The 11,278-nt window shown below is 39.1% G+C and overlaps 1 non-coding gene across 1 annotated transcript; it reads right to left on the reverse strand.

Moving 5' to 3' along the window:
• Window positions 1-252: 252 nt before the first annotated feature.
• On the reverse strand, window positions 253-359 carry LOC133757220 (U6 spliceosomal RNA). Its single transcript, XR_009865597.1, has one exon. It is a non-coding gene; the product is annotated as a U6 spliceosomal RNA (small nuclear RNA).
• Between the last annotated feature and the right edge of the window lie 10,919 nt (window positions 360-11,278).

Consider the following 11,278-nt stretch of genomic DNA (forward strand, 5'->3'; position numbering starts at 1 on the left):
TTTACTGTGGTGTTTTCTTGGAGATTATGGATATATTTTATCCATAATATGTAGTTCCCTTGGTTCTAAGCAGACCTCCAAAAAGTGAGTGAGCAACCATTATCCAGCTCAGTAACTCAGTCCCCTTTTTATTTGCTTTTAAAAATGTTTTATTTGTTTAACTTCATATTTCATTTATTTTTAGATAACATGTTTTATAAATATTATCTTCAGCTTTTTTAGCTTTAAAATTTCACAAAATTTTGAACATTTAAAAATATGGAATGCTTCACAAATTTGTGCATCATCCTTGTGCAGAGGCCATGCTAATTATCTGTATATCATTCTGATTTTAGTTTCTGTGCTGCTGTGGTGAGCACAGCTCAGCCACTTTTACAAGCGCCAGGGCCGCTGGAGGCTTGCTCTCTGAAGGAAAGGGTGCAGGACTTTGGGCTGGGCCTCTGCCTGCCTGCTCTCATAAATACAACAGCTGCTTCCTTGGCCCTCCCAGGACTTGCACAGTAGTGCAGAAGGTCTCTCGGTGTCAATGATGCAGTCCCGTTAAAAGCCTAAGAATAGATGAAGCTTTTTATTTTCATTGGATCTGAATCTACTTTCAGTGGCAACCTACAGAAGAATGCCCTGTGGCTTAGGGTCAGCGTAGGGTTGAAGAGTCAAAAGTTAAAGTGCCATGTGGCCATTCTCCCTTCAACTCAGTATGACTCACAGTTTCCTGAGTAAAATAATCTTTCTTTCTATTTATATGCTTCTGGATTTAGAAATAAAAGCAAGTTTCTTAATCAGAGGAAGAATGTATGTTTTTTCTATGTTGAAAGCAGAGAAGTATCTATATTAATCCTAACTTCCTTTCCCATGGAGAGATAAACATAGCAACAAAATGTTCAGATGTTGTTGGTACAGTAATTAGATAGTATAGTTTTTCTGTAATGACATCAGTTTCAACTGATTTCAAATTTCAGATAAATGTGATTTAACTTAAGCCTTTCCAAAAGCTTTAAGTAACTAAATTCAGAAATCAGGAAAATTTTTTGTTGGTCTGCCTTGGAAGATATCCTAAGCACAGTCTCCTAATTATGGGCCAGAGGCCCACTAAACCAATACCACTTTGGTTACAGACTCTCCCTAAAGTGTGAGAGCCTAGGCCTTTAATTGTAAGTTGACCAGTGTGATTACAACACAGCGGTTCTTGTTTAGTTTCATTTTGCAATGAAAGCATGTAGTTGTTTTATATATATGTAAGATTTTATATATATGTAATTATATGGTTGGTGGACTATTTGACCATCTAGTAAAAGCCAAAACTATCCAGCAGGTCCTAAATAAGGAAAGCACAATAGCCAATTTTGCATGGGCAGTGCTTGGGACCACAGGAATGAGACACAGGCTAGCTTTGACTCTAACTTCTCAACAGCTCTTGGGCCTTCAGCATGCCCAGAACTCAGATACTAGTTCTCTTCTGGATAAATGATGGCTCACAGCTTCTTAATCTAGTTCCTGTCTTAATGATATTGAAATTTTGAGCGTTGTTCCATCTCTGTGGTACAGTGATGAAGTCCAGTAACAGCCGTTAAAAATGCTTGCAACGGGTCGGCACTGTGGCGCAGCAGGTTAAAGCCCTTTCCTGAAGCGTTGGCATCCCATATGGGCTACTGGTTCTAGTCCTGGCTGCCCCTCTTCTGATCCAGCTCTCTTCTATGGCCTGGGAAAGCAGTGGAAGATGGCCCAAGTGCTTGGGCCCTGCACTGCATGGGAGACCAGGAGGAAGCTCCTGGCTCCTGGCTTCCATTGGCTCAGCTCTGGCTGTTGCGGCCATCTGGGGAGTGAACCAGCAGATAGAAGACCTCTCTCTCTGTCTCTACCTCTCTCTGTAATTCTGTCTTTAAAATAAATAAAATAAATCTTTTTAAAAAATGCTTACAAAATATATTCAGAAATTCTGCTTTTTTAAAAAAAATAAGGAAGCTAAACAAACAATTACAAATATTGTTAATTGGCTTTCTTGTAAGTCCTAATATGTCTTTACATTTTCCTGCACATTCCAAAGCAGTGTGCTAGGTAGATCAGCATCTGCCTACATTTGCTTGATTGATTTAAGTAACCCTTTCTCTGGGTGATTCTTTAGATATAAGTGTAGTTAGAAGGATAGGTCTCAAAGGGCACACTGAAGATTTCTAGCAGCTTGTATTAGAATGGGGTCTTGCTACTCTCAGGTAAAGGAGGAAGGGAAATTATGAGCATAGCAGTCAATAGATAGTTGAGTAAATAATTTTTTTTTAAATCACACATTGTGCTACCTACAAAAATGAGCATATCCACCAGTGGAAAGATCTTAGGGAGAAGATGTAGGACAAAATATCAGTAGACTTAGAATTCTTGTTTTCATAGACTTCTATTATAAAGTTTATACACACACCCTTCCTGTGCTGAGTTTATAGTTTTTTAGAAAAGCCAGCTCTGACCTGAAGTTGGTGGCAGCTCCAGAGTCTGAGGTCATGTGGGAAGGATGTTTCCATGAATTTTCCGTACTCAGGATTTTCTTCTCCTTTGTTATTATTTATTTATTTGGAAGGCAGAGTTACAGAGAGGCAGAGGCAGAGAGAGAGAGAGGTCCTCCATCTGCTGGTCTGCTCCCCAGATGGCAGCAAGGGCCAGAGCTACACTGATCTGGAGCCAGGAGCCTCCTCCAGGTCTCCTATGTGGGTGCAGGGGCCCAAAGACTTGGGCCATCTTCTACTACTTTCTCAGGCCATAGTAGAGAACTGGATCAGAAATGGAGTAGCCAGGACACAAACTGGCACCCATATGAGATGCCACCACTGCAGGCAGAGGGTTAACCTACTGAGCCACAGCGCCGGCCCCCTGGATTTTCTTGAATAGACTTGAGTACATTCATTAGACCCCTCTACGTAACATGTAGCTATCTCACCAGTCAGTGCTCAGTAACTTTGGGACATATTTGATCTAGCATCTAGCATTAAGGTCTTGAGACCCCTTACAATCTAGCCCGGTTGTCTCAGTTATCATATATGAAATTACTTAGAGGTTAAATCATGGTGACTAGAGGATTAACGATCACTGATACTATCATACTACCTTTTCAGATCACTGTACCAAACCTAGAATGCTTTTTGGGCCAAATTCAACCATTGACTTGCTAAAGACTGACTTACTGAAGGTGGAGCAGAGTCTGGGGCACAATGGAATGGACAGAGACAGCATCTCCATTTCTTAGCTTCTTGAATTTCACAATTATAGCTTAGTGAAAATTGTTTGCACTGCTCTCCTTCTGTTACGAGGTGGGAGTCCCTATAAAGAAGAGTGGGTGGCACCAAAGGAGGTAATATAGATAGAATGTGACATTTTATGATTCTGTTTGATCTCAGTTTTTGTTCCATATCTTAGCTATTGTGAATTGAGCTGCAATAATATGTGGGGGTACATATAACTCTTTCATATGATGATTTCATTTCCTTTGGGTAAATTCCTAAGTGTTCGATGGCTTGGTCATATTGTAGATCTATTTTAAGATTTCTGAAGAATCTCCATACTGTCTTCCATAATGGTTGTACTAGTTTACATTTCTACCAACAGTGTATTAAGGTGCTTTTTTCCTCACATCCTTACCAGCATCATTTTTTAAATTTCTCTATGATATTCGTTCTAACTGGGATGAAGTGAAACCTCACTGTGGTTTTTGTTGGCATTTTCCTGATGGTTAGTGATCTGGAGCATTGTTCCATGTATCTGTTGACCATTTGAATTTCATCCTTTGAAAAATGCCTATTCATGTCGTTTTGACTGGATTGTTTTTATTTATTTATTTATTTGAAAGAGTTACAGAGAGAGAGGAGAGGCCAGACCAAAGCCAGGAGCTTCCTCTGGGTCTCCCATATGGGTACAGAGACCCAAGGACTTGGGCCATCCTCCACTGCCTTCCCAGGCCATAGCAGGTGGCTGGATCAGAAGTGGAGCTTTCAGGACTAGAACCAGCACCCATATGGGATGCCAGTGCTTCAGGCCAGGGTGTTAACCCACTGAGCCACAGCGCCAGCCCCTGGATTGTTTGTTTTGTTGTTGTTAAGTTCCTTGAGCTGTTTATAGATTCTAAATATTAATCCTGTATCAGTTGCAGAGTTTGAAAATATTTTCTCCCATTCTGTCAATTGCCTCTTCACTTTGGTGAGTGTTTCCTTTGCAGTGCACAAGCTTCTTAGCTTGATGTAATTCCATTTGTCTGTTTTTATCTTTATTGCTTGTGCTTCTGGGGTCTTTTTCAAGAAGTCTTTGCCTATGCCAATATCTTGCAGAATTTCCCTAAGGTTTTCCTCTAGTAATATGATGGCATTGGGTCATAGATTTAGATCCTTGATCCATTTAGAGTTGATTTTTTGTAAAGTATAGGGTAGGGGTTTTGTTTCATATTTCTGCATGTGAAGATCCAATTTTCCCATCACCATTTGTCAAAGAAGAGACTGTCCTTTTTCCAGGGATTGATTTTAGCTCCTTTGTCAAAGATTAGTTGGTTGTATATGGTGCATTAATTTCTAGAATTTCTAGTCTGATCCAGTGATTTACACATCTATTTTTTGTGCCAGTACCAGGCTGTTTTGATTGTAATTGCCCTGTAATATGTCTTGAAATTTGGCATTATGATTCCTTTGGCTTTGTTTTTTTAAAATTTGTTTTATTTGTTTGAAAGATAGAGTTACAGAGAGAGGTAGAGATAGAGAAAGGTCTTCCATCCACTGGTTCACTCCCCAGAAGGCCACAATGGATGGAGCTGAGCCAATCCAAAGTCAGGAGCCAAGAGCTTTTTCTGGGTCTTCCACGTGGCCAAGGACCTGGGCCATCTTCCATTGCTTTTCCAGGCCCCAGCAGAGAGCGGGCTTGGAAGTGGGGTGCCCATATAGGATGCTGGGGCTTTGGGCCAGGGCTTTAACCTGCTGCACCACAGTGCTGGCCCCTTGTTTTTGTTATATAAGATTGCTTTAGCTATTCAGGATTTCTTGTATTTCCATATGAATTTTAGAATTATTTTTCTAGATCAGAGAAGAATGTTGTTGGTGTTTTGATTTGGATCTCATTGTATCTGTAAATTGTTTTGGGTAGTATGGACATTTTGATAATAATTCTTCCAATTCATGAACATGGAAGATTTTTCCAATTTTTTTGTTCTTTTTCTATTTCTTTAATGTCTTGTAATTTCTACTACAGAGGTCTTTCACATCCTTGGTTAAATTTATTTCAAGATATTTGATTGTTTTTTTTTTGTTGCTATTGTGAGTGAATGGAATTGATCTTAGAAGTTCTTTATCAGCCTATATATTGCCTGTATATACATTGCCTGTATATACAAAGGCTATTGGTTTTTGTGTGTTGATTTTATATCCTACAACTTAACCAAACTCACTTATGAATTCCAATAGTCTCTTAGTGCAGTATTTTGGATCTTTTATGCATAGAATCATGTCATCTGCAAGCAGGGATAGTTTGACTTCCTCCTTCCCAATTTGTATCCCTTTGATTTATTTATTTATTTATTTTTGCCTAATGGCTCTGTCTAAAACTTCCAGGACTATATTGAATAGCAATGGTGAGAGTAGGCATCCGTGTCTGGTTCCAGCTCTTATGGAATGCTTCCTACTTCTCCCTATTCAATAAGATGCTGGCCATGAGTTTGTCACAAATTGCCTTGATTGTGTTCAGGAATGTTCCTTCTATACCCAATTTGCTGAAGGCTTTTATTATAAAAGGATATTGTATTTTATCAAATTCTTTTTCTGAACTATTGAGATAATCATATGGTTTTACTTCAATTTGTTAATGTGTTATATCACATTTATTAATTTACATATGTTGAACCATCCCTGCATACCAGGGATAAATCTCGTTTGGTCCAGATGAATGACCTTTCTGATATGTTTTTTGGATTAAATTAGCTAGTATTTTATTGAGGATTTTTGCATCTATGTTCATCAAGGATATTGGTCTGTATATATAGCTCTTTCTTTATATCTTTTTCAGGTTTTTGCATTAAGGTGATGCTGGCCTCATAGAAGGAGTTTGGGAGGATTCCTCCCTTTCAATTGTCTTGAGTAGATTGAGAAAAATTGGAATTAGTTCTTCTTTAAATGTCTGGTAAAATTTAGCAGTGAAGCCATCTGATCCTTGGCTGTTCTTTGTTGGGATGGCCTTTATTACTAATTACTATTATTATTATTCCATCTTGGTTATTGGTCTATATAGGTTTTCTGTCTTCATGACTCAATTTTGATAGATAATATGGGTCCAAAAATCTGTATTTCTTCTAGATTTTCCAATTTGTTGGCATGTAGCTATTTGTAGTAATTCCTGATTATTATTTTTATTTCTGTGGTATCTGTTATAACATCTCCTTTTTCATCTCTGATTTTATTAATTTGGGCCTCCTCTCCCCACCTTGTTTTTGGTTATTTGAGTCAATGCTGTATCAGTTTTGTTTATCTCATCAAAAACCCAGTAATTCATTTCACTGATCTTTTGTATCATTTTCTTGGTTTCAGTTTTGTTTATTTCATCTCTAATTTTAATTATTTCTTTCTTCCTACTAATTTTTGTTTGGTTCTTGTTTTTCTATATCCTTGAGATGCATTGTTAAATCATTTATTTGATGCTTTTCCAATTTCTTTATGTAGGCACTATGCTATATACTTCCCTCTTAGCACTGCTTTTGCTGTTTCCTATAAGTTTTGATGTTATGTTGTCATCTTCATTTGTTTGCAGGAACTTTTTTATTTCCCTTTGATTTATTTTGTCCCCCACTGCTTTTCAGAAGTGTGTTGTTCAGTCTCCAAGTGTTTGCATATTTTCTAGTTTCTTAAGTTGTTAATTGCCGAGGTCATTCCATTGTGGTCAGAAAATATACATGATTTCAAATTTTTTGAATTTGCTGAGACTTGCTTTATGGCCTAGTATTTGGTATATCCTAGAAAAGTTCCATGCACTAATGAAAAGAAAGTATTTTCTTCAGCTTGTGATAAAATGTTCTATAGATATCAATTAAGTAATTTTATCCATAGTGTAGATTAACTCTATAGTTTCTTGATATTTTTTGTCTAGTTGATCTATCCATTGATGAAAATGGTTGTTGAAGTCCCCCATTATTATTGTATTGGAGTCTATGTCTCCCTTTAGATCCATTAATGTTTGTTAAGAAAATAATTTTATCTAATGAAAAAATAAGGTTGAAACATATTGCTTTGCTTTCCCTTCCAGACAAGTTAGCAAATAGAGCACAGGCTTGCAAGCAATTTCGACTGAGAGGCAAAGAAGATAAGTACATTTTATAGTGCAACCAGAATATTTTATTCTACTCCCCCCCAATAAAAGCAAGAGTTTTAGGGCAATACACTTTAGAAATAATGTACTGGGATATTTTCTCTAGTTCCTGAAAAAATAAGAGCTAGTTGCAATCCACTGAACTGTTTGACTAATGGGTCATAATTTGCAATATGGAGTCTGTTAATGGAGAAGGTGTTAGAGACAAAGCAGACTGACTTAGCAGAGGGCCAGGCCAACTCCAGATTGGCTACAACCATAATTTCTCTCCCTAAAGAGCCGGAGAAAATGCTGCTCAGCTAGGTTATATTGGTAATACGGGGAGAAAGATGGGTCAAGGTGTCTTGATTTTGTACAACCTGTGGGGAGATGCATCTGTTTTGAAATAGTACCCAGAAATCTGTTTATGGAACCCAGGTAGGTCCACTATTTCCTACAGGGGTTTTCAGGTACATATGATTATATTACTTTAACTAAAAAAATCACTATATAAAGATCAGGAGTTCGCAGTGCTAGGTAGATTCCAAGTGTGTTATAGTGAAAGATAGGACTCAAATCCTAGTAGGGAATTCTATAGCAAATCAGAATTCATGCTGGACCATTGTAGTGGGGTCTCCAAGTTCTAGATCACAGACCTCTTTGAGAATAGAATGCTGCAGTTTACAAAATGTGGACCCTAATCAGCAGCATCAGCACTACCCAGAAACTCAATAGGAAACAAAATATTGGGTTCTACCCTGATCTACTGAGTTAGAAACTCTGGGTAAGGGGCCCACAGTCTGTGTTGTAGTAAGTCCCCTGGCTGATTCTGATGCAAGCTAAGTTTGAGGACCATTGATTTAAGGAAATGAGTAGACCCCTTTTCAGCAAAATGTATATGTACTCAGAATGTTTTATATATAATTTCCAATCTTTGTGAAGTTATCGACCCCTAATTCCTAAGTTAAAGGGGAATAAGAAAAGTTCAGACAGTTCAGTGAAAATGGAAGTGTGTACTTGGAGAGTACCACTGTGATCTGTAGCCTCAGAAAAGCAACACTGATTCCAGGCATCCTCCAAGGTAGATAAGGCTCCCATTATGCTGACTAGATGGGAAAGGACTGGTACAGAAGTAACTGGGGAATAAGCCTACAAGTGTTGGACCTCAGTTACTTGTATCTGTCCAGAGAACATGAGAAAGCAGAAAGGAGTTTCAGGAAGGGGTAACATCATGAAGACAAGCACAGATCTTTGGGATGGTGAGCTAAGCATGAAGATTTTGAACATCTTATTAAGGATATACTATGCAAATGTACGTCCAGGAATTTCCAGAATGATTCTGATGTCATGCACTTTTTTCATTTTCAATACAACCAATATTTAAATGTATAGGTAAATGTGGTTACATTTTTATATCTCATAGAATAGATTTACAAATCTTAAAGAAATGTTCTTTAATGGGCCATGTGCTTATGTTCAGTCTGTACGGTCAAGTAGTTGCAGTTTAAGTGGTGTTGGCTCCACTGTCATGGGTTTAGAGGTAAAGAAATGACTGTGAGGGAAGGGGAGTCACTTAGCATTTACTGCAGTTTTCATGGCAAATGACTTTTATTTTATTGAGGGTGAAATCGGAAAATAAAAATAACATGAAAAAATTAGTGGAATTAGTCCATTCAATTATATGCAATTGCCATTTCTATCTAGTTCCAAAGCTTTTAATTCTTTCAAAATAAGAAATTATGTAGTGATGCTATGGTTTTATTCCCTACTCCATCCTCCACGTAAGCCCCATTTATTGGTCTGCTTTCTGTCTGTCAGTTCTGGATATTTCATATAAATAGAATCATACAATTCATAGGCGACCATTTGTGTCTGGCTTCTTTCATTTGACATGTTTTTGGGATTCACCAATGTTGCAGCATGAATCTATGTTTCATCCCCTTTAAATGGCTGAATCATATTCCACTATATGACTATACCACATTTTATTTACTTATTTGAGAGGCAGAGTTGAGGGGAGAGAGAGAGGGAAGGAAAGGGGTCCTGCATCCACTGGTTCACTCCCTAAATGGCTGCAATGGCCAGAGCTGGGCCAATCCAAAGCCAGGAGCCTCCTCTGGGTCTCCCATGTGGGCACAGAGCCCAAGCACCTGGGCCATCTTCCGCTGTTTCCCAGACCATAAGCAGAGAGCTGTATCTGGATCAGAAGAGGAGCATCCAGGACACGAACCAGTGCCCACACAGGATGCTGGCTCAACCTGCTGTGCACAACCCTACTGGTCCCTATACCACATTTTCTTTATCCATTCATCCATCAGTGGATGTTTGAATTGTTTGAAACTTTTGACTGCTGTGAACATTTACATTCCATGCAATTAACTTTCGCTCTTTTCTTCTTGGAACCACTTCAAAACATAGAGGTTGGAGGAGTTTCGAAAGACTTCACACCCAATTGTTCTGTTCAACCTCTTTAATTTCATTCTTATCCCAAATAAGGCATGGGTTACTTGACCAGTTTTGTGCATCATCGTGTAACATTATCACATGCAGTATAGTATATCCTACCCAGTAATTTGACCATGGACAGAGTCAAATACTGAAGGGACATCCTACACTGTGACCAGTTAGTTACATAACTCCTATCTCAGAGAATTCCCATAATCATAGCTGATTTATTCAAAGCTTGAAAGATGTCATCTCTTTGTGCCAGCTTTCCTGCTTTCAATTCTCCTCTTCCCATAGAGTTACTTCAGCCCACCCTTCTCTTCCTCATGTTCTACTCCATATAAAATTCAGACTCTGTCTTTCTCTTATTCAACCTGCAGGCACTAAAGTCTGCTTTCCCTCCTGATTTCTATGGTGGGCCATGTGCTCGAAATCTAATGAAAGCATATCCTTAGTTTCTCCATCATGACACTTCTTACTAGCACAAAACTAACTTCTCTGAACTACAGTTCCCTTAAATTCTTTCTATAACCATTATTTCCAGTTGTATAAAATAGGGGTTCCAAATCTTACCATTCAGTGTTGTTACTGTGATTAAATAAGACATGCAAGGCTGGCGCCGCGGCTCAATAGGCTAATCCTCCATCTGTGGCGCCAGCACACCGGGTTCTAGTCCCGGTCGGGGCACTGGATTCTGTCCCGGTTGCCCCTCTTCCAGTCCAGCTCTCTGCTGTGGCCCGGGAGTGCAGTGGAGGATGGCCCAAGTCCTTGGGCCCTGCACCCCATGGGAGACCAGGAGAAGCACCTGGCTCCTGGCTTCGGATCAGCGCGGTGCACCGGCCGCAGCGGCCACTTGGGGGGTGAACCAACGGCAAAGGAAGACCTTTCTCTCTGTCTCTCTCTCTCTCACTGTCCACTCTGCCTGTCAAAAAAAAAAAAAAAAAGACATGCAAAGTAATTCGCACAGTTTTTGGCACATGAAAAGCTAACACAAAGTGGAAACAACTGCATTATCATATCTCTCTGCCTCTTACTTTTCTGAGCTTGGCCCTCTCTGTAGTCCTTTTTGGCCCTTGTTCTCTGCCTGCACGCTTAATTTTAATGTTCCTTTGCCCGTAGCCAGACATGGCTCCAAGCGTTCATTCTACTTCAGCCCTTGAATGTTCTAAGTATCAGCCTCTCTTAACAGCAAGTCCCATTGTCTCCTGACTTCTCAGTTTAGAAAAACGCACTCAGTAGATGAAGGAATAAAGTTTTCTTGGGTATATCCAACCAACTTCTCATTTGAAGGCTTAAAAATCTGGGGGCTGGCATTGTGGCAGAATGAGTTAAGCCACTGTCTGCAATGCCATCATCCCATATGAGCACCAGTTTGAGTTCTGGGTGCTCCACTTCTGATCCAGTAATGTAGGAAATGATTCCAGTAGTTAAGGATGGAAATGGACATTATAATTAAAGATGAGCTATTTTTTGTCATTCTTATGAATAATTAAAATTGACCCAACAAAATCAACAGGGCCAGCATAGTTGTGCAATG

Source organism: Lepus europaeus, chromosome 3 (genome assembly GCF_033115175.1).
Source record: "Lepus europaeus isolate LE1 chromosome 3, mLepTim1.pri, whole genome shotgun sequence".
NCBI classification, from domain to species: Eukaryota; Metazoa; Chordata; class Mammalia; order Lagomorpha; family Leporidae; genus Lepus; species Lepus europaeus.